This window comes from Pongo abelii, chromosome 18, assembly GCF_028885655.2.
Source record: "Pongo abelii isolate AG06213 chromosome 18, NHGRI_mPonAbe1-v2.0_pri, whole genome shotgun sequence".
Lineage (NCBI taxonomy): Eukaryota > Metazoa > Chordata > Mammalia > Primates > Hominidae > Pongo > Pongo abelii.
In genome coordinates, this window is record NC_072003.2 from 45,105,568 (window position 1) to 45,131,657 (window position 26,090).

Genomic DNA, 26,090 nt, shown 5'->3' on the forward strand with positions numbered 1-26,090 from the left:
GGCCCCAGTTCCTCCCCCTAACCCCAAGAGGCTCTGCCCTGTCCTCCAGGGCTCCTGTGCTGACCAGCCACCACCTTGCCTGGTGAGAAGATGTGGGGTTGAGGGAATGTGGAAGGCCATGATGCTGATAAAGCTGACTCCCTCGTACATGTTGAGGATCACCTCCTGGTGCCAAGAGTCTGCTGTGGAGACAGGGCCTGATGGGAGGTGGCCTCCCACCACCATTGGTGGGGTACACTGTTGGAGCCTCGCCTGACATCTCCTTGTGGAGAAGTCTGCCTGCCTGTCTCAGAGGCTGGGTCATGAGCTATGCCTGTCAAGGACAAGCTGTCAGGACAGGCTGGGGGCTCTCCCGTGGCATCCATGGCAATCTCCCTTGGGCTGTCCTTTGTAGCAATGGTCTCGGACAGCCCCTTCCCCTTGGCCAAGCTGCCAGTGTTGCTGCCCTTCTCCTCATTTTCTGCCTTGGGTCCCAGAGGGTCTTCAAACTAATACTCTATGGGGAGAGGACTTCTATTTTCCAGGGAGGTGGGGTCCTCCAGCTTGCTGGCTTTCTGCTGTATCTGCTGCAGGGCAGTCAGCTTCATGAAGTGGGGTACCTGGATCACAGCAGACACGGTGGAGCAGGAAATGGGATGGGGTATTCGAAAGCTTTGCTGGCCTGGCAGCTTCGTGGCTGGCTGTGGTTGAGGAAAGTTGGGGCTGCACAGCCTGCAGGCATGGGGTCATATCTTGTCCAGTGTTCAAGTGTCAATGTGTGCCTGCACACACCCAACAGCAGCGGGTCACAGCAAAACCACCATCTCCCAAAGCAGGAAGAGAGCTATAGAATGAGGGGTTCAGAAAGGGGCTCCCCATTCAGGCCTGAGCTCTCAATAGTGACAGGAATGCCACTGGCATTTTGAGAAAGAGAGTTCTTCATGCTTTGGTATATTTGATGAGGCCAACTCCTAAGCACAAAACACCAGCAGCACCAACACCCTGTGCCCCACCTGCCCACCCCAGCATTGTGACATTCACAGCCACCCAGCAGATTTCCACATGCTCCTTAATAGATCAGCTCTGCCCCTGCTGTGTCAGTGGTTTGGCTGCTCTCTAGTCTGCAATCAATGCCGAGCCCCTGACCTCTGCATTTGGGAGACTGACCACAGGGTGGATGAGAGATGGGAAGGGGACTCTATTGAGCGTGGCTTCTTCACTTTCCAGAACTTGTCTATTCAAGGACCCAGTCCCAGAACAACCCAGGGTGCCCATGCTTTCTGGATGCAGCCGTCCCCTGCTATAGACTCCCAGGGCTGTTCCTCCCTGTTGTCCACGAAGGCATCCACCAGCTCCTGACACAAGGAGAAGAGTTTGTGCCAATGGCCATGGAGGAAGCCGACGTGGAAGCTCCACCCTGGCCCAGGCAGGAAGCTGTGGCTGGGGGAAGACACAGAGCAGGTGGAGGCTGTGGTGGTGCCTGTCTTGCCAATGATGTCCTTGCACCCACCAGGGAGCAGAGCTCCACCTCCTCATTGTGGTCATTGAGCACCCAGTGCCTCAGTATCTTGAGCACCAACTTGAGCTCTCCAGCAGCTCCAGGTACCATGACTGTGATACCACTATCTTGCCAAATTCAGTGGAGCCGAACTACAAAGTTCTGCTCCTGCTCCCAGGCTGGGGTGACAGGGATAATGGACTGGGCCATTAGCCGGTAACCACGGTCATCCACCATCACCCTGACCAGTGTGCACTGCCCCTCCATGTCCACTGCCTTGTATTAGTGCTCGCCATTCAGGTTGGTGGTGGGTGCTACGGAGGCCACCACCTTTCCAAAATCCTTGTAGTAGCACTGAACTTTGGTCAAAGCCCAGGCTGAAGAACATGCCTTTCCCGATGACCATCTGCATCTTGGTCTCCTCACTGGGCTGATGGCTGTCACGCTGCTGGTGATGACCATCATGGCCCCTGTGTGGCTGCTGCTATGAAGTTGCTGTGTACCTGGGAGGACCAAGGTTGGAAGGGGACAGGCCCCACTCACAGGAGCCTCAGGCTGTATCTACCTGGCCAAGCTCACCTAGATGGTGGAGGCAACCAGGTCTGCCTTGGGAGCCCAGGAACCTTAGCCTCAGTCTCTTCATAGAAAAGGGCAAGAAAAACATTTTTTGAAAAAACTGAACACAAGGAGACAGCAGTGCTTAGTAATGAATGTGGAGTGTGAGGGCTGGAGCAGGTTTGGGGTGCAGCAGCTGTGTGCCCGGTGGGCTTGGGCAGGAACCTCTCAGACTCAGTTTCCTCATCCCTGAGTAACAAGAAAAACAATAACAATAAAAGTATTGACATTTACAAGGTGTCCAAAAGATTATAGAATATTATGTGTAGAAAGCAGCTGCATCATCCCTGGTAAAGTTAGAACCCAAGAAATTCCAGCTCCTACTTCTTCCATCATCATCTCTAGGAAGTAAGATTATGAGAGTTTTACTGAGCAACAATTTTTCCTCATTTCTCTTAGCAACATCACTAGTCACTTTTAAACACCAGCAAGCCAAATGTCCTATGCAAAGGAAATCCTTCCCTTAAAGGACCATGGCTGGACAGCATGGGCCCAGGTGTGGGCCCCATGGTGTCAATGGAGGGCAGGAGGCTGGATGGCCCTGCGCACTCAGCCCAGTGGGAAATTGGGCCTTCTCCTCCCAGAGACTCAGAGGGGCCAGAAAAAGGCACTGAGGTGGCCTTCCAGGAAGCAGAAGGCTAGAAGGCCTTGCAGGGGACCCTGACCAGCCTTCAGGGCACCTGACAGGGCTGGGCCTGTGCCAGCTTCCCTCATTTTACCCCTCTCCATAGGAGAACCTGGCAGCAGGTGGCAAGTGGGTCTGAGGCTGCCAGTCACACACCAGAGGCTGTGGGTGCCTTCAATATGGCCCTTTTTTTAAGCAGTGGCTCAAGCAGATCCTTGGGGAGCAGCTTTCTCATCATCTGGAACTTCTCACTCCAGGTCCAGGTCTGCAGAGGAGCCAGGGAGGGAGACATGGGCTCACCTGTAGCTGAGACCACCTCTGCAATGTCCCTTCTTCCACCTCCCTGTGAACAGGCCCAGATGCCCTAACGAAGAGTCCAGCATGGAGCCTACAGGAGAGTGAACAGAACCGTCTGGCACCCAGGAGGGAAGGGGGTGCCTGGCAAGCACAGGGCCAGGTCCCAGGCCCCTGTCCAGAAATGTGCTCCTTACAGCCCAGCCTCGAGGTGGAGGTGTCCTGTGTGCACAGGCAGTCCATGGTGTGTTCTCCCTGGTGGTCATCCAGCTGCACATCTAGAACAAAGTGGCCATTACTCTGGACACTGGGGCAGGCAGGTGATGGGGAGATGGGGCAGCCCACAAAGCTCAGTGTCCTGCCATGGGCCCCTTCTGCCCCGAGGCCTCCCTGCTCTGGGTTCTCTGCACCCTGAGACACTGCCCTGAACTCAGACAGAAGCAAACTAGCTCCTCTCCCAGGGCTGCCCTCCCCACGCTGGCTGACAACTCCCTAGAAGGGGACTCAGGCACCAGTGGCTGGGGACAGTTTCTTTGGGTGGATGCCCTGGAGTTCAGGCTGGCCGGTTCATCCCATTCCTCCATGTGCATGAGACAAGGCAGGGCAGAAATGACACAGGCACCATCTTTTCTTCTGCATTCCTGCAAAGTAGTTTCTGCAGGCCCTGCTGATACGGTTAAGCAGCTCGGCTAGGGAAGGGCTTCAGAAGCGGTGCTGGTAGGTTTGGGGTTGCGGTGAGAGGCCATGGATCTACAAGGAAAGGGTGGTCACTGAGCAGATGGCTGGGTGTCTGCCCACAGACTCAGAACCGATAACATGTCAGGGCATCATGGCTGGCTGGCAAGGACTCACTGATTCAGGTGAAAGCCCCATGTGTATGCGGTGATGCGGACTTGCAGGTCCTCAGCCGTGATCACAAACAAGCAGGTAAGGTTCCTGTGCATACTGCAGACTTCAGAAGATGGGTTTTTGCTGCTTAGGGTGAGCACTTTCAAGCACTGCAAGGGATATAGGAATGGCCCAGCATGAATGCACCGGGAGTCCTGGAGTTTAGCCCTCCACTCCACCCAAGAGCCTCTTTCTTGCTCCCTGTGGCAGTCCCACACTCCAGTCACAGTTCTGGGACTGCAGGAGACACCATGGCTGCTCTTGGCTCTCTGGATGGATGTACTCAGGTGGTGTGCCACCGAGGGGCTCCATCTTCAAGCCTTTCTGAGGGCCCCATGGCCACTGGTCAGCACAAGGTAAGGACATCCAGGGCCAGCTGTCTTTATTCCCAAATGTGGTCCTGGTCTGGGTGCCTCCCCAGACCACTCCAGTGGGAAGGCCTGGTCCTCAGCCCCATCATCAGTCCCTGGCCCCTATGTTCCCTGCTCTTCTGCCCAATTCCCAGCCCCAGTGCCTCATGCACCTCCCAAGTCACCTGTTGCAGGAAGTCAGGGGCCTCAAATGGAGGGACCTGTTGAAACCAAGGCAGAAGAACATAAATTGTGAATATTTCATGGACATTTATTAGTTCCTAAAATTAATACTTGTATAATTTCTTATGCCTGTCTTTACTGCAATCTCCGAACATAAATTGTGAAGATTTCATGGACATTTATCACTTTCCCAATCAATACTCTTATAATTTCTTATGCCTGTCTTTAATCTCTTAATCCCGTCATCTTCCCAAGCTGAGGATGTATGTCACCTCAGGACCCCGTGATGATTAATTGTACAAATTGTTTGTAAAACATGTGTGTTTGAACATTATGATATCAGCGCACCCTGAAAAAGAACAGAATAACAGTGATTTTCAGGGAACAAAGAAAGATAACCATAAGGTCTGACTGCCTGTGGGGTCGGGCAGAATAGAGCCATATTTTTCTTCTCACAGAAAGCCTATAGATGGATGTGTGAGTATGAGAAATATGGCTGAATTCTTTTCCCAGAAAGGAATATTAATAATTGATACCCTGGGGAAGGAATGCATTCCTGGGGAGAGGTCTATAAACGGCCGCTCTGGGAGTGTCTGTCTTATGCAGTTGAGATAAGGACTGAAATACGCCCTGGTCTCTCTCCTGCAGTACCCTCAGGCTTACTAGGATTGGGAAATTCCAGCCTGGTGAATCCTAGTCAGACCAGTTGTCTGCTCTCGAACCCTGTTTCCTGTTAAGATGTTTATCAAGACAATGCATGCACAGCGGGACAGGGACCTTCATCAGTAATTCTAATTTTGCCTTGCCTTGTGATCTTTATTGCCTTTTGAAGCATGTGATCTTTGTGACTTACTCCCTGTTTGTACACTCCCTCCCCTTTCAAAATCCGTAATAAAAACTTGCTGGTTTTGTGGCTCGAGGTCACCATCACAGTCCTACTGATATGTGACAGCACCCCTGGAGGCCCAGCTGTAAAATTTCTCTCTTTGTACACTTTCTCTTTATTTCTCAGACTGGCTGATACTTAGGGAAAATAGAAAAGAACCTACGTTGAAATATTGGGGGCTGGTTCCCCTGATAGTCATCCCCAGTGAAAATGCTCAGGAAGGACAAAAAACTACCCTTAGCCCTATTGGAGGCATCATATGGGTTCATGTCTGTGCTCTTGTGCAGGTCTCCACCCTGGTGCACATCGCACACAGTATAGGGCTCTGTCAGGAAGTCAGGGGTTCCCAGGGCCCTGCACTCTGGAATACCACCCCTAGCACAGAGCAGAGTTTTCAGGTGTGTTATCACGTGTGGTTTAATTTTCAGCTTTAGGCTTTTATTTTCAAATTCCACTATGAACGCTGAAATTCTGCTTTACACACACATACACACACACACACACCCGCCTGCGGGTGGGCAGGGATTCTTGTTTGCAAAGAACCTTCTCTCAAATGCTTTCAGAGGACACCCAGGCCTTGGGGAGCCCACAAGGCCACCTCCTCTGTGTGGGCCCGAGTCCTAGGTGGGCAGGGCCATCAGAGCTTCGGGGCCTCCACAACCTCTCCCTGCTCTCCTGGGGCAGCCCCCATGCAGTGGTGGCCTGAAGACTTCCCAGGGTCCCCAACTTGAACACTGCCCCTTCATGTGTTTCATGGGATTTGGAATGGCAATTATTTAGGGGGAGGAGAGAGGATCTATGATCAATTGTGTGTGTCATTGAACTACAGACCTTTTCCACAATTGCTCTTAACAAGCAGAGAGACCCTAGGATCCTGAGCAGCTTCTTCCCAAAGAACCTGAGTCCATGAAAGCAGAGTTTACAACCAAGCCACTCTCACCACACCCGCTGACGGTGCTGGATCAGGCTGACTTCCCCACTCCGGAGCTGTGGGACTTTTTGGTTTTCTTAGGTGACTTGTTATTTATCCTTACAGAATTCCATCAGGCTGATTTCCCGCCTGGCTTGGTACTCCCTGATATTTTTAGCATCATAACTGTTTATTAACACGTGGGCCATGAATTTGGAGGGAGCAGGTGTGATGGCCTGAGAGGCAGAGCTGTGCTCCAATCCTGCCCCCATGTGATACTGTGACACAGAGACCCCAGCAGGGCAGGGGCCTCCAGGAGCCCTTGCCTGAGAAGGCTACCCAACTTCAGACCAACCTCCACCTTGCACAGCACTGAGCCCTCTTGCAGCCCCTGGATGCTGTGCAGAACTGAGAAGTGCTCCAGTGTGCCGTCTTCTGGGTGCAGCAAGAAGCAGGTGTAATGTCATGGGACTCTGTGGTCCATGAGTGTCTGGTGGATCTCTGGCTTCATCTCCTGGGGGAAGACTTCTGCCAGTGATAAGGCCCCCAGTAACTTGGGGAAGAGGCCATATGGCAGGGAGAAAGGACATGCTCCCCTGTCCCCAGCCCAAAATACCCAGGTTCCAAGAATAAATGCCCAACATACTCAGTTTCCACTTTTTGGCTTACATTCCAGGCCCTGGCTGTACACACCATGCTCATCTGCTCATGTGTGCATGCTGGATGGAGCCCAGCCCTGCTGGCTATTCCTGAGGCCAAGTGTAGCCCCTGAGCAGAGTTGGGGGACATGGAAGAGCAAGGGGAGGGAAAAGAACAGCCTTGTCTCCTCCCTAGACCGGTACTAATGGCCCCAGGAAAAATGGCTTTCACTTTCCAATTAGGGGTTCTCCAAGGCCCAACCCTGGGAACACAGAGGACATGAGAGGGCTTTGCCTGGTCCCCTAATGAGTTAAAAGCATGCAAGACCTCTGGGCTGGCTCTGCTCTTGGAGACCACTCAACACCACCTCCCCTCTGGCAGATGGTGAAGTCATGGCCCAGAGAGAGGTGACTTGCCTGAGGGCACAGAGCAAGAGTCTGGGGAGTACTGGGACCCCTATGCCACCAGCAAGCCACTCCCACTCCTCTCCCCAAACAGGCCTGGCAGTTCAGCTGGTAGCTGTGCTCTAGCAGTGGGGCAGTGACCGAAGTCTGGACCCCATTCCCATGTCCAGCACACTGGCTGAATGACCCTGGGCAAGGCATGGACTCTCGGCTTCCTGCCTATGACATGGGGTCAGAAGGAGCATGGGAAAGACTTGGTATTTTAGCCTCATCCTCCCCAGCAGACTCAGGCCTGGTCTCCAGCATCCCTTCCTCCACCTCACCTGTGAGAGAAAGGCTCTATCCTGGAGGCCAGGATCTCCCCATGTTCTGAATGACAATGACTTCCTGTCCTGGGGTCTTTTCTCCCAACTCAACCTCATCCAGCCCACCTTTTCTGGGGGACTTGGCTGCCCCAACCTCCTTCTTTGAGTTCTCTGGGCAGTCCCTGTTCAAGAGCATGACTGATGGTGGCTCTGGGGTTGACAAGAATAGAGCTGAGTAAGATGGGCTTAGTTGGTGAGGGAGGGCAGTCCACCTCACTCCACCTCGGGGGGCATGTGCCTTATGGAATAGTGTCTGCATGCCCTCCTGAGTCTCTGCCCCAGAGTCCCACCCAACCTTGGCACCCCTGCAGTCTACCACCTCCTCCCTCCCACATCCTGAGCCCTCCCTTCCCATCTACTTCTCCTTGGCCCACCACAGCATGGCTGCCACCTCAGCACACTGCCCAAAGCACTCTCCCCAGGGTCACCAATGCCACTGTTAGGGCCCAGCCCAAGGATTTTCTCCAGTCCTGATGTGTGTGACTTCTCAGCAGCACCCCACGCCATTGCACACTCCCTCCTCCTCTTCCCTGAGCAATGCAACACCCCTGTGCCTCCCTCTCCAGTTCCATCTCCTTACACCAGTCCTGAGCTGGGGATGTGCCTGGGCCCAGCCTCGCCTCATTCTCACCTCACCCTCTCCATGGCTTCTAATATCCTCCCACCTTGAAGCTCTCATGGCCAATTCTGGCTCTGATCAGGCTTTTCAGAAGAAGGAGACAGCTGCCTCCCAGGCATCACATGTGGCTGGCCCTTACGCATCACTGAAGACTCATCCTGTGGGGATGGAATTTACCTTCCTCCACAAACTGGCTGCCGCTCTGTGAAAGTCCCCCTCCCCTATCGAATCACCCACCCTAAATCTCCCAAATGACCCATGGACCCCAACCTCTGTGGCCACAGTCCTGTGATGGGCATTTCGCCTATTTTAAGAGTGCCACTTGGAACCTCTCTAATAAGCCCACTGCTCTCTAGGTCGAGCTTCTTAAGCCAGCATTCTCAGGCACCAACCTAAAGCCAGCCTCAGTTCCTTACTGCTTCCCACCTAGGTCTAGATGCACCAAAGCACAGAAGCCTGAGGACCCCGCACCTGCCCTCCCACCTCTGTACTTTGTCCATGCTGCCCTTTATGTCTCATTCTTTCAGGCACAGACACTCATCCTTCTAGGCCTAGTGAAATAAGCCCTCTTCTCAAAAGTCCACCCATATGACCACTGATGGCAGAATTATGCCCCATCCCCCAGCTTACAGGCTGTGAGGAGAGCGGGGAGTAGGTGACAAAACCTTCCATTCTTACCTAGGCACCAGGGGAACAATGGCAATCCCTCCATGCCCTTGGGAGCTGGGACCTCCTCTCAGAAACCCTCCAGCAAACACAGGCCTGCCTGAATGCCCACTGGGAAAATGGGGACCTGGGCCCCCAGGGTTTGCCCATCAGCCAGGGAGGCCTGCTTTGCTTGGCTTGGCTGGGAGCTTAAAGGTCCCAGCTCTGAGCAGGGTCTGGGCTTCCTTCCAGATAGAACAGCTCACCTCGCTCCACCTATCCCAGCCAGCTCCACCTCCTCTTCCCTATCCAGCTCTCAGCAGTGGAGTTAAAGTGCATTTCCCAGAACTGTGTGGGCCCAAACCAGACCCACTGGAAGCATGGAGCAGGAGCCTTGGACAAGGGATTCACTACTACAGAAAGGCACACCAGGGACATGGAGAGAAGCCACTCTCCCTCCCCTGTATCCCAGGACATAGAAGAAATAGCACCTCCAGGAGCTCAGATATGGTCCCCTCCCCTCCTCCTCACCCCACAAAAGGGTGTTTGAGGCCCAGAAAGGTTCAGAGCCTGGCCCAAGGTCAGTGGTCAGAAGAAACCCCAGATTCCCTTCCACAGTCACAGCCCCACACTGCTGCACTGCCCGAAACCCTGGCCACTGCAGGCCTTCAATAACTGTGTCTGCTGTCACCCCTCCATGAAACCCCCAAGCACCACGAGGATGCACAAGGACTTCTTCTCCCTTCTGGTGACCCAACAGCCCCAGGCAGGGTAACCCCAAGCTCTTGGTAAGTGAGCAGCCCTGCCCCACAGTGAAAAACTGCCTGACTCTAATGACTGAGCAGACAGGAGTAGGAGGGGCAGAGATCGGTTGGCTTTCAAGAAGCAGCAAGAGGAAGGGCAGATGGGAGGAGGAACTTCCCCTACCAGGTCCCCGAGAAAGGCTGTGCTGAGTGTCACGCCCTTGAAACAAAGGGAGAAGCAGGAAGGGCCCCTACCCATTGTGCAGCAGCAGTTTTGAGCTCTGAGATCCTAGAAGTAGGTAGGCAGAGACCTGGACCTAGATGAGCAGCCTGTGCTCCTTGGCATGTCTGAAATGGGAGGCACGGAGGAGGGGAGGGAAGAGAAGGCCAGGTGGCCACAGGCCCTATCCTCCCTCCCCAGCCCTGGGAGGCCACTACCTGCAGAGGGCATCTATCCCCTGATCAGATTTCAAAGCAATGTGGCTGGTTCCACAGAGGCCTCATTTTGCCCATTGGGGTCTGTCCTGCCCATCCTCCTTCCTCTGGAGAACCCTGAAGGTCTCCTCATCTCTGCGTAAAGACCTGCGGACCTCCTCAGTGAGAGAGTAGCCAACTTGTTCATGAGCCTCCACTGCTGCCCTGGTGCCACCCTCTCCTGGGCCCTGGGGTCTCAGGATGGCCATGGTAGCAAAGTAGCCAGCTCTCTGGCCCAGGACTGGTACCACCTGTGTCCTCCACTCCTGTCTCTGCTGCTACCCTTGCCCTAATACAGCTGGTGGGTCCTGGGCTGAAGCTCAAGCTGGCTTTGGGCTTCAGTGGGAGCACACCTGCCGGGGCAGCCCCAGGAAGGGTGCACTCCCCTTGCCTTGCATCTGGCTCTAGGTTGGCCAGAAGGATGGCTGTGGGCCAGGAGGCCCCAGTGGCTCCAAGATACCAGGAAGCACAGCTATCTGCACTTCGGCCCACCTCCCTACACCGCCAGAATGGGGCCACTGCTGGCAAGGCCACTGGGGGACAGGAGAACCCAGCATTTGGGGTACCCGGGCCCCTCAAGATTGAGGGCCTAGGAGACTGACTGACAGGGGCAGGTCCCAGTAGTGGGGTCCTCCGCACAGCTTCCACTCCAGAGGGTCGGGCAGAACTGCTTTGGCAACAGCTGATGCAGACCGGGGCCCAGGCCCTGAGGGGCTACCCCAGTCTGCCAGTCACAGACACTGAGCATCTCCTCTGCCTTATGGGCCTAGTGGCTGGCTGAGGCCTTTGGTTCCTGCTGCCTCCTGCAGGTGTCCTGACAGTCACCTCCTTCCTGAGAGTCACTGGTGCTGGTGAGAGGGAGGGGATGGAACCCCCCAACCCTGTCTCCCAGAGGACAACTGCACTGGTGCCCCAGGCCTCTGAGCTCCAGCTGAGAAGCTGGCGGCTCCACCTTCCCATCCTCACAGCCCCTTCCCTGCCAGGAGGGAACCAAGTCTCTCCCAGAGGGAATAGAGCTGGCAGCAAGAGGCTAAGGGCAGCTCAGCTGGGGAGAGGGAGAATGCCCAGCTCACCAGGGCGCCTCACCTGCACCTCTGCTGTGCTGCCAGGGCCCCATCAGGATGACTCTGGCATCCATCCTAACCAGGTTAAGTGGAAGGCAGGCATTCCCTCCATCCCTGCCCCTCCAGGCCCAGGGACCCAGGCTGAGCCTGTGCCTCTCCATAGCCCCCACCAAGGGTTCTAGGCCTCACACAATGACCAGATGGGAAGAGGGGCCAGGCCTAGGCAGAACCCCTCTCCTACCCCTTCCTCAGATTGAAAAAGAAATAGGTCATTTCACATGTCATAATTTTTTATAAATATGTGTAAGAAATTTATTGAAAACCTGTATGAATTAATAAGTTAATTAGATACAATCAGATACAAGATCAACACACAAAATTAAATTGTACTACTGCATAAAATCAGTTATACTAAAAATTAAATGAAGACAAAATTTCCATTGGTAAAAGCATCAAAAAGGAAGAAATATTCAGAAATAAATGTAACAAAATAAATGCAATGACTTTATGGTGAAAAATTATTCTAAAATGCTAAAAGTAATCAAAGAACTGAATATGTTGAGTGACATCAATATTCAAGAATAACAGTACTTAATATTAACATCAAAATACTAAAAGCTGGTTCTATAGATTCAATGCAAATTCCTTAGTGTTTTCAATAGAAATTTTAAAGCTCTTCCTAACATGCACGTGGATATGCAACCAAAATAAAATAAATGCAATTTAAAAAAAATAACAAAATATAATGACCTACATTGCCAATATCTTTTTGTTTTTGTTTTTCAGCGACAGGGTCTTGCTCTGTCACCTTGGCTGGAGTTCATTGGCACAATCACAGCTCACTGCATCCTGGAATTCCTGGCTCAAGTGATCTTCTCACCTCAGCCTCAGGAGTAGCTGGGACTACAAGTGCATGCCACCCATCCTGCTAACGTTGTTTTTTCTTGTAGAGATGGGGTCTTGGTGTGTTGCCCAGGCTAGTCTCAAACTCCTTGGATCAAGCAATTATCCTGCCTCAGCCTCGCAAAATGCTTGGATTACAAGTGTCAGCCACCATGCCCACACACCCAATATCGATTTTTATTGCAGTGTTATAGTCTGGTACTAACTTAAGTATAGATTCATGTAGCCCAATAGAATAGAATAGAAGGGCAACTAATAAACACATTAATTTAAAGTAAATTGATTGTGTCAAAGACGCCAAGAAATTGTAATAGGAAAGTAAATGTAGTTTCAAAAAATTTTGCTGGGAAAACTAAATATCCACTTTGCAAAAGGATAAGATGGACCCCTAACTCAAACTGCAGATGCCCAAAAACACTCAAAAAGGATAATATATCAAAATGTAAGAGGTAAAACACAAAATTCTTTGGAGAAATCTTAGAGTTAATATTTGTATTCTTGGATTACATAAATATGTCTAAGATATGACACCAAAGGCACAATTTTTTAAAAAAGATGAATTATACTTTATTGAATCGGAAAGTTTTGTTCTTAGAACATCAAAAAGAATATGAAAAATTATGCTGCTTAATGGGAGAAAATATTTTAAATTGTATACAAGATTTGGGTATATTAGAGTTTATAAAGAATATTTTATATGTATATAAAATCTCATGTATATATGGAATCTTAAAAACCAAACTCAGAGAAGCTAGTGTATATAGAATATATTAAAAAACTCTTATCAGTCAATAATAAAACAACTATTGACCAATTAAAAATGGACAAAAGATTTGAATAGACGTTTTCCATAGAAGATATACAATTTGCCAATTTGTTCAATTTCATTAGTTGCTAAGAGAATGCAAGTCAAACTACAATTAATATTAATTGACACTCACTAGAATGGCTATACCAAAGATACAATGAGAAATGTTAGAAAAGAAGTGGAGAATATGGAACTCACATATGCTGCAAATAGGAATGTAAAATATTGCGCCACCTTGAAAACAAAACAATACGAAATAAAATTGTGGCTATCCCTCAAAATGTTGCACATAAAATGACTATAGGACACAAACGTTCCAACCCAAAGTTAGTATGCAAAAGGAATGACATTCCTGTAGTCATACAAAGACTCTTAAATGAATGCTCATAACATGTGGTAATGTCCATGCAATAGAACGCTACGTGCCATCCAAGAGGAATGATGTAATGATGCGAGCTATAACAGAAATGAAACCCAAAAACATTAGGCTAAGTGAAAGAAACCAGTCCCAAAACACCACATAATTCATGATCCTGGCTATTAGAACTCTGATAATAGGCTCATCTATAGAGACATAAAATTGATTGTTGTCTAGATCTGACATGGCAAAGACGAATGTAAATAGGATGCATTTTCCTCTTAAAAGATACAAATATTCTAAACTTAAGTGGTAATTAAGCTCGCATGGCTCTATAAGTATTCTAAATAGCTTGGAGTTGTACTTAAAATATGTGATTATATTATATAAAATATACCTCAGTAAAGCGTTTTAAAATATACATCAGTAAAGCGTTTTAAAGTCAACATACACTAAGGTTGTTTTAGACTTTCAGAAACCCAAGGCACAGATTGTAAAAATGAAATCTATGTCTTGTCCATTGCAAAGCATAATAAAGAAAAGGGAGGCGGCAAGCTAACACGCAAAGGTTTGTTCACTGATGCAGGGGTATTAATGGGCAGGAACCATGTGATTCGTTTAACCAGGTCAGAAAAGCAAAGGAAATGATCGTAATTTATTGAAGACTAGTCTGACTCAGGGTGACTCAGATTTTTAGGAATGTGAAAGCCGTACTCGTAGGGTTGGGCATATTTCTTATCAGACTCAGCTTAAAAGAGCCATCTCATAGAAAGGTTACCAACGACTCTCCTGTCCGCAGTTGCCTGGAGTTTTGCAGTTGTCTACGCCAGTCCTAAAACTGCATTGCAGTCATTCATTAGAAACCCAGTGTAACACTCAAATCCAACACGAAACCCCACATTTCATGACTACCGCATTCAATAATTTACCTTTTTTTTCTTCATTTTTTGACCAGCTCTCTCCATTCCCTCTGTTTGTAGCCCTGCCTGGCCCAGCTGGTTCTGGAGCAAAATTGTCCACCTCGGGAGCTTGGGCTGCTGGTCCACGTGCCGCACAGGGCGCCCCCGTTGGCCAGCGCAGGAGCTGTTGGGGATCTGGCTCTCGCAGTGCGCAGATGGCCCCTGACAGTCCCAGGAGCCCGTGGCCGCGTCGCAGGGGCTCGCATCTGCGCTGGAAACTGCGCCTGGTAGAGAAGGAGCAGAGGGACGCCCGCCCCACCCTCCGCTCTGCACCGTCAGCCAAGAAAACCCAATTCCAATTCCGAAATAAAAGGATGCAGAGGTGCTCGACTAGCTCCAGCCCTTCCTGCTGCCGGCCCTAAAAGGGTGGCCCCGCTATCCCCAAGGCTCGAGGAGCTTCCCTGCCCAGGAGCCCCGCAACTCCCCCAAACTGCGTTTGCCAAGCGCCAGGTGGGGCAGACGGGAGCGCCGCCCTCTTGGCCGCATCCAGCCTGGTGGTGGAGACCGCGAAGCCGGTTTCTCTTCCTTCCTCCAGTACCCAGGAAGGTCTGACGCCGGGAAAATACCCCGCCCCGGGTAGAGGCGACCTCAGGAGCTCCAAGGATCTATCTCCCAGAAGCCCTACAGAAGTGCCCTGCAAGACCTGACCTGCTGAGGCCCCTTCCTTCCACCCTTTACTCCCTGGGGGACCCATTATTCCCTTGCGAGCCTCACTAGGTTATTCCTGCGTACCCCGCATTGGCCTCCGGCCTTAGAGCACCCTCGAGTTTTCCCCACCCAGAACGTGGGGACTCCACAATTATTCCCCTCCAAAGACTCCTCCCAAACCTGTATCCTAGCAACAGCGACGCTGACATACCGCGGCGACCGCCCAGGCTGCCCCTTCCCCGCCCCAACCACCTCGGAGTCTCCACAATGACTTCCCCAGGTCGAGGGCTGTACTGAGACCCCCACACAGCGACCCCGACACACAGGGCGACCCTCCAGCACTCCCTCCGACATCCCGCCCACCCTACAGGGGAGACCAGGCCCCACCCTCCACTCAGGCGATGGCTTCCCCCCACCACCCCTAAAAGGATGCTTTCCCGGAGACCACGCACAGGGCGCCTGTGTCACACAGGGCCGACCCTATGAATCTCTCCCCAGACATCCTCGTGCCCTCTCCAGAGGGAGACTGCACAAGTGGAGAACTCCCCTGGAGAGGATCCTCAGATACCATCCTCAAAGCCACCACCCACAATCAGAAAGACCCAAGGGAGAATCGTGGCCACAAAACCCATGTCCACACATGCACTCCTCCAGTCCAGCATCTCCAGGGCCCCCACTCATGGCCACCTCACCCCATGGTGACCTCAAAACGCTCTCCCTACATTGCAGGGAAAAGAAAGGGAGAGTCCAGCCAAACTTCCCGCAGGAGAATCCATTTTCCTTTTATTCGTTATGCAATGGAGCTAAAGTGCAGGGCAAGAAGGGTTTTATAGAAAATTTTAAGTTCTTATGTATAGGTTTGCATGGAAGTTTAAACATTTAATGATAGGGATGATAGATAATAAACCCATCCTAAGTGCATTATAGCTAGGTTTCAGCAATTCTTATTTTGCCATTTATTTTCAACTGTCAACTCTAAATATCCTAGTAGTATTTTAAACCAAATAGAAAATACAATATCATTAATTTTGGAAGAATTTAAGTAAGTATATCTAACAAGTGAAGATAAAAAAGAAAATATCATTATCTCATCTAATACAATTTTTAACAGATCAATTTGTGTATTCACAAAGAGTAGACTCTACGACCACTGAAGGCTTTCCATGAAATGTTTTCACAGGTTTAGTCTAATATTTCATCTTCAGACACAAAATATCAATACATGAAAATATTCAATTACTTATAAAGGCCCACAGATTATGGTTGGAGGAGGAAATTGCAAACCGACAGTGGGATATTCCAAACCACTGCACTGGGAAAGTAAACTCAAGAAAGAAAATAGGGATTCCTATTGTTCCTGATAAAAGGAAAGGAAAGGTAACTCCCAGAAAGCCACTGCCTCACTTTGCTATATTCAAATGTCTAGAAAAAGGCACAGGTCTGGCCGTACCCAAAGAAAGATGAGGATTCAAGGTGTAACAAAAGACAGCAGGGATCATGGGGTATCTTAGATTTCTACCCCCAACATCCACCCTTGCACAAAAACTTGATCTAACATCTCACATTGGTGGGGATCTGGTGTTCTTGTTAGAAAAAAAAAAAAATAGTCTCAGAAAGTGTTTCCCTTGTAGACTCTGGGGCAGTTGATCCTCAGCACTTTCTATTTTGGAAGCCAGAAAATTCCTTCTTGATTGAGAAGGGGGGCAGTCCTGTGCACCATAGGATTCCCGTTGTTGACTGCACGTCAGTGGGTGCAACCAGTTATTGCAACCAATGTCTGGACAAACTTCCTCAGGATGCAGAGGCTGCTTCCGTGAGAACCGCTGCTCCTCTCCATATGTGAACAGACTGACAGATGCAGGCAGCACCAGTAATCTCTTGAACCACTGAGGTGCACTGGAAAATGTGAGTTGTGGTGTGTCCCTGTGTTAGAATTATTGAGAGGCTTTTGTTTTGTTGACAAGTGCTGAGACCACACAATGCACCAGGGCAAGATTAGCTGGGAAAATGATCTTCTGATAATGTTTTGAACCCAGATGTTCCTCCTTTGTTGTTTTCCCGGAACTGGGTAAATTCAGTTTTCACTTCTGTAGCTCCCCTAACAATCCCAAGGCCAGGTCTTCTACTGCTTCCCTAAGTGGCATTCCTACTGCTTCCCTCTAGGTGACCTGGGGGAAGATGAGCTGATTTCATCTCTTCCTTTATAATCCTGATGTAGGGGCCTCATTTCACATGCACAGATTTCCTCCAAAAACTAGAGAGCAGGACTGAGCCACCCTGGTGCTTGCAGTAATGACAGCCTTGCCCCGATGCCACTCTCTCTTCCCACCATTGTTGAATTTTGGGCCATCATGTATTCAGTGCCTCAGTGGACAGAGAACCAGACCCAGGTGCCCTCACAAATCTGGAGCTGATTCTAAAGTTTTTTGAGCTCCAGCTCAGCTCAGACCACTGGCACCTGCTTAAGACTGTGGGTGACTCTGGACACCACTGGCCCTTGTTTGACACTGTGGGTGACTGGACTCTGAACTGGGATGTGCAGTGTCCATGTGACACTCCTTCTCCCCAAGAGTCGTTCAAGAAGGTGGCGCCCTAGGAATGCCATCTGGACCCAGTGGAAGAGGAAGGGCAGGAAGCACCTGGCACCCACTGTTCATATCACCATCACCCAGTTCCACAATGTGGCTAACTGGAAGATGTTTCCTCTTGATGAAAATCCTAAACACTAACAACAACAACAAAAAAAAAAAAAAGAAAAGAAAAGAAAAAAAGAAAATCCTAATTTTTTTTTTCAGCAGGACAAGTGATATTTTCTTTTCTTTATTGTTGAGAAGTTCAGGATCTTATAAGGCTAATTTCTCTCTTTAAGATAAGATGGCATTAGTGCACCGAATACCAATGAAATTCATGCTGATAGCCCTTTTCGTAGCAGCGGCATCTTGATGCAAGTCTTTGTATTCACACGGCCATGACATAGCCTAGAAAATTCAATCAAAGAGAAAACAAGTACAATTTTAAAAAGGGCTCCAACATTTTTTAAAAGGCATCGCTGATGAGAAGCCACACATACAGATTCCTTTAGATGGTTCCTTTGCACCTGCTTTGGCTGAGGTTTACAGGGTCAGGTTCTGAGGATGCTACTCCCTGCCCATTCACTAAGGTGATCTCCTTTAAGGGCTATGAATAGATTGCCAGAGCCAAGAGGAATTTATTTTATTAAGTTATTTTAAAATTGGGCTCGTTGCTTGATGATACTGTCACATAAAAAATAAAATAGGACTCCTAAAGATTTCAAGAGTATTGTGACAAGCACATAAGAAAAATATCATTTGTTACCTGTGCACATCTTACCTGTGTATATGTTCCTTCAACATAATAAACATACACTTGTGCCAAAAAATCAGTTTACTCAGCGATTCAAATTCTCCCCAATCCTTGTTAGTTACTATATACTCAAAGCAAATTTTAATGAGGCAGGTGTGTGCTGGACTGTCTTGGAACACCCAAGAAGTCTCATGACTGAAACACCAAAAGGTGCTACTTTACATGCACATTGTGGTAGAAAAATGTATTATTCTAAAGTACCACCAAGATACCAGAGAAAGTGGCAATTTTAAACATCTGTATTTCAGTGGTAATTTTCCTGTATACTCACCAAGAGTCATACGCCATAAATCATACGTTACCCCAGGAAAGTTACCATTTTCATTAAAAACCCATGTCCTTCCTACCCAGTACTTGAAACACTGGCACCTTATACAGTCTAAGTACAAGTCTTTCAGCTACTACTGCTTTGTCTAATAAACTCATGGGACTGCACCATGATATATACAGTAGATGATAACACGAATTTGCAAACTGCATAAGTAAAAGACAGTTAAGAGCAGTAAGTGTACTGTGTATGTAGATATAATTAGGAATACTATTGCATTTATTCACGTATCATTATGTGAATGTAGATATAATGTAGATATAATGTGTATTGTTATGTGAATGGGTAGAGGTTAAAAATAAAACCCATTAAGAACAGACTAAATTTAATTAACAACATTCTGAATTATGGTCACAGCAGAAAGGATATCAATACATTTTTAAGAATATGGATCCTTGACTGGGCACGGTAGCTCACGCCTGTAATCCCAGCACGTTGGGAGACTGAGGCGGGTGGATCACCTGAGGTCAGGAGTTAGAGACCAGCCTGACCAACATGGAGAAACCCTGTCTCTACTGAAAATACAAAATTAGCCAGTGGTGGCACATGCCTGTAATCCCAGCTACTCAGGAGGCTGAGGCAGGAGAATCGCTTGAACCCGGGAGGCAGAGGTTGCAGTGAGCTGAGATTGCACCATTGCACTCCAGCTTGGGCAACAAGAGTGAATCTCTGTCTCATAAATAAATAAATAAATAAATAAATAAATAAATAAATAAATGACTATGGATCCTTGTATAAACCATACAAGAAAAGAAATATGTTGCCAAAGAAATAGAAGTTTTTTGGTCTGTTAATTTTAAGGCTTTCATTTTCCTAATCACTACTTAACATGATTTTGTCACAGATGCTGGCTTCTGTGGCCAATGGAAAACTCCACTAAGTGACTTCACATACTTACCTTCAGTTTCTGTGCTTTATCTTTGTGAAGAAGATGAAACAGAAAATACACACCATGGTCATTTGCCAAGATCAAATGATGCAGGTCAAAGTAATATTTTGCATAAACACTGGCAGACACATGAATATTAAACTCAAGTAGCTCCAAGAAACACTTCTCCATCTTGCTCCTGGGGTAGAAGAAACACAATTAAACCAATAATAGGACAGTTCTAGGCAAGTGGGTTAACTTAAAAAATATCATTCTGAGCTGCTAGGATGCTCTAAATTCTGTTTTGAAACAAATAAAGGCTGCCTGGTCGGGTTCCTACACTGATGTCCAAGAAAGACACAGTTGCTTTGGGTCTCTTCTGCATCCCAGCACCCCAAGTTTGGGATGAGGGAAAGGTGGTAGCCTCTTCTGCACTCCTGCTGCGGACTCAGGGCTCATTCTTGAGAGTTCCCTTAGGGCAGCTGCACAACTCAGACTCCATGCTCACTCACGAGCCCCGCAATAGCAATCACATGACAAGAATGTTGGGTGCCATTTATTAGCTCAGAAGAATCTCCAGACATTTTTACCAGGACAATAACAGGAAGGGGCTTACTGAAGTAGAGAAGCACCAACAGGAGGACTGGGCACATCACCAAGGCAACAAATGGACCCATGGAGAGCCATCCTATTATCTCAGAGGAGGAAAAACTCTAAGGCTACAAGAAGGATTCATCCCAAATAAATACATAAGCAAGCTACATTCCATGGCAAAAAGAATCCGCTTCCCTATGCTCCAGCCCACAAGGCTATGTCAAGGGGGCATAAAGCAAGTTTCTGCTCACCTTAGTATTATGAAGAGTTGAAACTGCCACTATGACAGGGCAAGGATATTCTTTAAAGTTTGAAAGGCAGAAAAATCAAGGAGAGACATTTTGGCTAGACTAAACCCATTTTATGATGTGATTTCTAGTAGGGCCCTGGCCTTATACATGCAGTGTTGCTCCTGAGTTGGGAATGCAACCCTGAAGTGCTCAGTATCTGTCACCCCTGGCCAGAACAGGATGTGGGGGAGTTGAATGCAGTGGGAAAGGAAAGGGCTGGGACCCATCCTCTGCCACAAGGTCATCCAGCCATCCTCACCAAGGCTAAATTAATAGGTACACAGGGTAAATCTGGGTGCTTTCAGAGTAACCTCTGTAATGAGTTAATTGCTTAAAAATGATCAGTATCTGAACAATGTATTTGGTTTCTTGGTTTGAAAGCTTTAATATTTTACCCACTGGCTAAGTCAACAAATGCTTGATGTTCTCCTGTTAAGGGGACAGTCAGACTATGAGCCAAGATATGGTGATCTCATTTGCTGAACTTAAAACCCAGCTGAACCTACTTCTAAAATTAATTTCCTGTTCACATGTCCATAAGTCTATAGAAATGTAAATGAAATAATATTTGAATAGACAGCTGATCAGGACCCGACTTACTACAGGAATTAACAGCACTTCATGATCCCTTTTTATTTTCTCCACTAGTACATTGTAACTGTGTAGAAATACAGTACTTCACAGAATTAACATGTCTATTAATAGAAGTTTAATCACTGAAGAAAAGCATTCTGTATATAGAATATGCGTCTTCTGGGCTTTGTGTTTTATTTTTATTATTATTATACTTTAAGTTCTAGGGTACATGTGCACAATATGCAAGCTAGTTACATATGTATACATGTGCCATGCTGGTGCGCTGCACCCACCAACTCCTCATCCAGCATTAGGTATATCTCCCAATGCTATCCCTCCCCCCTCCCCCCACCCCACAACAGTCCCCAGAGTGTGATGTTCCCCTTCCTGTGTCCATGTGTTCTCGTTGTTCAATTCCCACCTATGAGTGAGAATATGCGGTGTTTGGTTTTTTGTTCTTGCGATAGTTTACTGAGAATGATGATTTCCAATTTCATCCATGTCCCTACAAAGACATGAACTCATCATTTTTTATGGCTGCATAGTATTCCATGGTGTATATGTGCCACATTTTCTTAATCCAGTCTATCATTGTTGGACATTTGGTTTGGTTCCAAGTCTTTGCTATTGTGAATAGTGCCACAATAAACATACATGTGCATGTGTCTTTATAGCAGCATGATTTATAGTCCTTTGGGTATATACCCAGTAATGGGATGGGTGGGTCAAACGGTATTTCTAGTTCTAGATCCCTGAGGAATCCCCACACTGACTTCCACAATGGTTGAACTAGTTTACAGTCCCACCAACAGTGTAAAAGTTTTCCTATTTCTCCACATCCTCTCCAGCACCTGTTGTTTCCTGACTTTTTAATGATTGCCATTCTAACTGGTGTGAGATGGTATCTCACTGTGGTTTTGATTTGCATTTCTCTGATGGCCAGTGATGGTGAGCATTTTTTCATGTGTTTTTTGGCTGCATAAATGTCTTCTTTTGAGAAGTGTCTGTTCATGTCCTTCGCCCACTTTTTGATGGGGTTGTTTGTTTGTTTCTTGTAAATTTGTTGGAGTTCATTGTAGATTCTGGATATTAGCCCTTTGTCAGATGAGTCGGTTGCGAAAATTTTCTCCCATTTTGTAGGTTGCCTGTTCACTCTGATGGTAGTTTCTTTTGCTGTGCAGAAGCTCTTGAGTTTAATTAGATGCCATTTGTCAATTTTGCCTTTTCTTGCCATTACTTTTGGTGTGCTAGACATGAAGTCCTTGCCCATGCCTATGTCCTGAATGGTAATGCCTAGGTTTTCTTCTAGAGTTTTTATGGTTTTAGGTCTAACGTTTAAGTCTTTAATCCATCTTGAATTGATTTTTGTATAAGGTGTAACGAAGGGATCCAGTTTCAGCTTTCTACATATGGCTAGCCAGTTTTCCCAGCACCATTTATTAAGTAGGGAATCCTTTCCCCATTGCTTGTTTTTCTCAGGGAATCCTTTCCCCATTGCTTGTTTTTCTCAGGTTTGTCAAAGATCAGATAGTTGTAGATATGCAGCGTTATTTCTGAGGGCTCTGTTCTGTTCCATTGATCTATATCTCTGTTTTGGTACCAGTAGCATGCTGTTTTGGTTACTGTAGCCTTGTAGTATAGTCTGAGGTCAGGTAGCGTGATGCCTCCAGCTTTGTTCTTTTGGCTTAGGATGACTTGGCAATGCGGGCTCTTTTTTGGTTCCATATGAACTTTAAAGTATTTTTTTCCAATTCTGTGAAGAAAGTCATTGGTAGCTTGATGGGGATGGCATTGAATCTGTAAATTACCTTCGGCAGTATGGCCATTTTCACGATATTGATTCTTCCTACCCATGAGCATGGAATGTTCTTCCATTGGTTTGTATCCTTTTTTATTTCCTTGAGCAGTGGTTTGTAGTTCTCCTTGAAGAGGTCCTTCACATCCCTCGTAAGTTGGATTCCTAGGTATTCTCTTTGAAGCAATTGTTAAAAGGAGTTCACTCATGATTTGGCTCTCTGTTTGTCTGTTGTTGGTGTATAAGAATGCTTGTGATTTTTGTACATTGATTTTGTATCCTGAGACTTTGCTGAAGTTGCTTATCAGCTTAAGGAGGTTTTGGGCTGAGACAATGGGGTTTTCTAGATATACAATCATGTCGTCTGCAAACAGGGACAATTTGACTTCCTCTTTTCCTAATTGAATACCTTTTATTTCCTTCTCCTGCCTAATTGCCCTGGCCTGAACTTCCAACACTATGTTGAATAGGAGTGGTGAGAGAGGGCATCCCTGTCTTGTGACAGTTTTCAAAGGGAATGCTTCCAGTTTTTGCTCATTCAGTATGATATTGGCTGTGGGTTTGTCATAGATAGCTCTTATTATTTTGAGATACGTCCCATCAATACCTAATTTATTGAGAGTTTTTAGCATGAAGGGTTGTTGAATTTTGTCAAAGGCCTTTTCTGCATCTATTGAGATAATCATGTGGTTTTTGTCTTTGGTTCTGTTTATATGCTGGATTACATTTATTGATTTGCATATATTGAACCAGACTTGCATCCCAGGGATGAAGCCCACTTGATCATGGTGGATAAGCTTTTTGATGTGCTGCTGGATTTGGTTTGGCAGTATTTTATTGAGGATTTTTGCATCAATGTTCATCAAGGATATTGGTCTAAAATTCTCTTTTTTTGTTGTGTCTCTGCCAGGCTTTGGTATCAGGATGATGTTGGCCTCATAAAATGAGTTAGGGAGGATTCCCTCTTTTTCTATTGATTGGAATCGTTTCAGAAGAAATGGTACCAGTTCCTCCTTGTACCTCTGGTAGAATTCGGCTGTGAATCCATCTGGTCCTGGACTCTTTTTGGTTGGTAAGCTATGGATTAGTGCCACAATTTCAGATCCTGTTATTGGTCTATTCAGAGATTCAACTTCTTCTTGGTTTAGTCTTGGGAGAGTGTATGTGTCAAGGAATTTATCCATTTCTTCTAGATTTTCTAGTTTATTTCTGTAGAGGTGTTTGTAGTATTCTCTGACAGTAGTTTGTATTTCTGTGGGATCAGTGGTGATATCCCCTTTATCATTTTTTATTGTGTCTATTTGATTCTTCTCTCTTTTTTTCTTTATTAGTCTTGCTAGTGGTCTATAAATTTTGTCGATCCTTTCAAAAAACCAGCTCCTGGATTCATTAACTTTTTGAAGGGTTTTTTGTGTCTCTATTTCCTTCAGTTCTGCTCTGATGTTAGTTATTTCTTGCCTTCTGCTAGCTTTTGAATGTGTTTGCTCTTGGTTTTCTAGTTCTTTTAATTGTGATGTTAGAGTGTCAATTTTGGATCTTTCCTGCTTTCTCTTGTGGGCATTTAGTGCTATAAATTTCCCTCTACACACTGCTTTGAATGTGTCCCAGAGATTCTGGTATGTTGTGTCTTGGTTCTCATTGGTTTCAAAGAACATCTTTATTTCTGCCTTCATTTCGTTATGTACCCAGTAGTCATTCAGGAGCAGGTTGTTCAGTTTCCATGTAGTTGAGTGGTTTTGAGTGAGATTCTTAATCCTGAGTTGTAGCTTGATTGCACTGTGATCTGAGAGATAGTTTGTTATAATTTCTGTTCTTTTACATTTGCTGAGGAGAGCTTTACTTCCAAGTATGTGGTCAATTTTGGAATAGGTGTGGTGTGGTGCTGAAAAAAATGTATATTCTGTTGATTTGGGGTGGAGAGTTCTGTAGATGTCTATTAGGTCTGCTTGGTGCAGAGCTGAGTTCAATTCCTGGGTATCCTTGTTAACTTTCCGTCTCGTTGATCTGTCTAATGTTGACAGTGGGGTGTTAAAGTCTCCCATTATTAATGTGTGGGAGTCTAAGTCTCTTTGTAGGTCACTTAGGACTTGCTTTATGAATCTGGGTGCTCCTGTATTGGGTGCATATATATTTAGGATGGTTAGCTCTTCTTGTTGAATTGATCCCTTTACCATTATGTAATGGTCTTCTTTGTCTCTTCTGATCTTTGTTGGTTTAAAGTCTGTTTTATCAGAGACTAGGATTGCAACCCCTGCCTTTTTATGTTTTCCATTTGCTTGGTAGATCTTCCTCCATCCCTTTATTTTGAGCCTATGTGTGTCTCTGCACGTGAGATGGGTTTCCTGAATACAGCACACTGATGGGTCTTGACTCTTTATCCAATTTGCCAGTCTGTGTCTTTTAATTGGAGCATTTAGTCCATTTACATTTAAAGTTAATATTGTTATGTGTGAATTTGATCTTCTCATTATGATGTTAGCTGGTTATTTTGCTCATTAGTTGATGCAGTTTCTTCCTAGTCTCGATGGTCTTTACATTTTGGCATGATTTTGCAGCGGCTGGTACCAGTTGTTCCTTTCCATGTTTAGTGCTTCCTTCAGGAGCTCTTTTAGGGTAGGCCTGGTGGTGACAAAATCTCTCAGCATTTGCTTCTCTGTAAAGTATCCTATTTCTCCTTCACTTATGAAGCTTAGTTTGGCTGGATATGAACTTCTGGGTTGAAAATCCTTTTCTTTAAGAATGTTGAATGTTGAATTGGCCCCCACTCTCTTCTGGCTTGTAGAGTTTCTGCCAAGAGATCCGCTGTTAGTCTTATTATCCAGGAGAACTTCCCCAAGCTAGCAAGGCAGGCCAACATTCAGATTCAGGAAATACAGAGAATGCCACAAAGATACTCCTCGAGAAGAGCAACTCCAAGACACATAATTGTCAGATTCACCAAAGTTGAAATGAAGGAAAAAATGTTAAGGGCAGCCAGAGAGAAAGGTCGGGTTACCCACAAAGGGAAGCCCATCAGACTAAAAACAGTATTTTAAAATAAGTAATTTTGATATAATTCCGTTTCTTCCTTGGAATTATATTTGAATTCCATTTCCCCAACAGACTTGTATTCTGTTAAAGACCTCTTTAATGAGAACTACAAACCACTGCTCAAGGAAATAAGAGAGGACACCACTGACTTTCTTCAAAGAACTAGAAGAAACTACTTTAAATTTCATATGGAACAGAAAAGAGCCAAGACAATCCTAAGCAAAAAGAACAAAGCTGGGGGCATCACGCTATCTGACTTCAAACTATACTACAAGGCTACAGTAATCAAAACAGCATTGTACTGGTGCCAAAACAGATATATAGACCAATGGAACAGGACAGACACCTCCAAAATAACACCACATATC

General features: G+C 46.8%; 1 pseudogene; it reads right to left on the reverse strand.

Annotated features, from left to right (window-relative positions):
- Positions 1–3,578: 3,578 nt before the first annotated feature.
- Positions 3,579–20,124, reverse strand: LOC100456738 (putative cyclin-Y-like protein 3; annotated as a pseudogene).
- Positions 20,125–26,090: the final 5,966 nt, after the last annotated feature.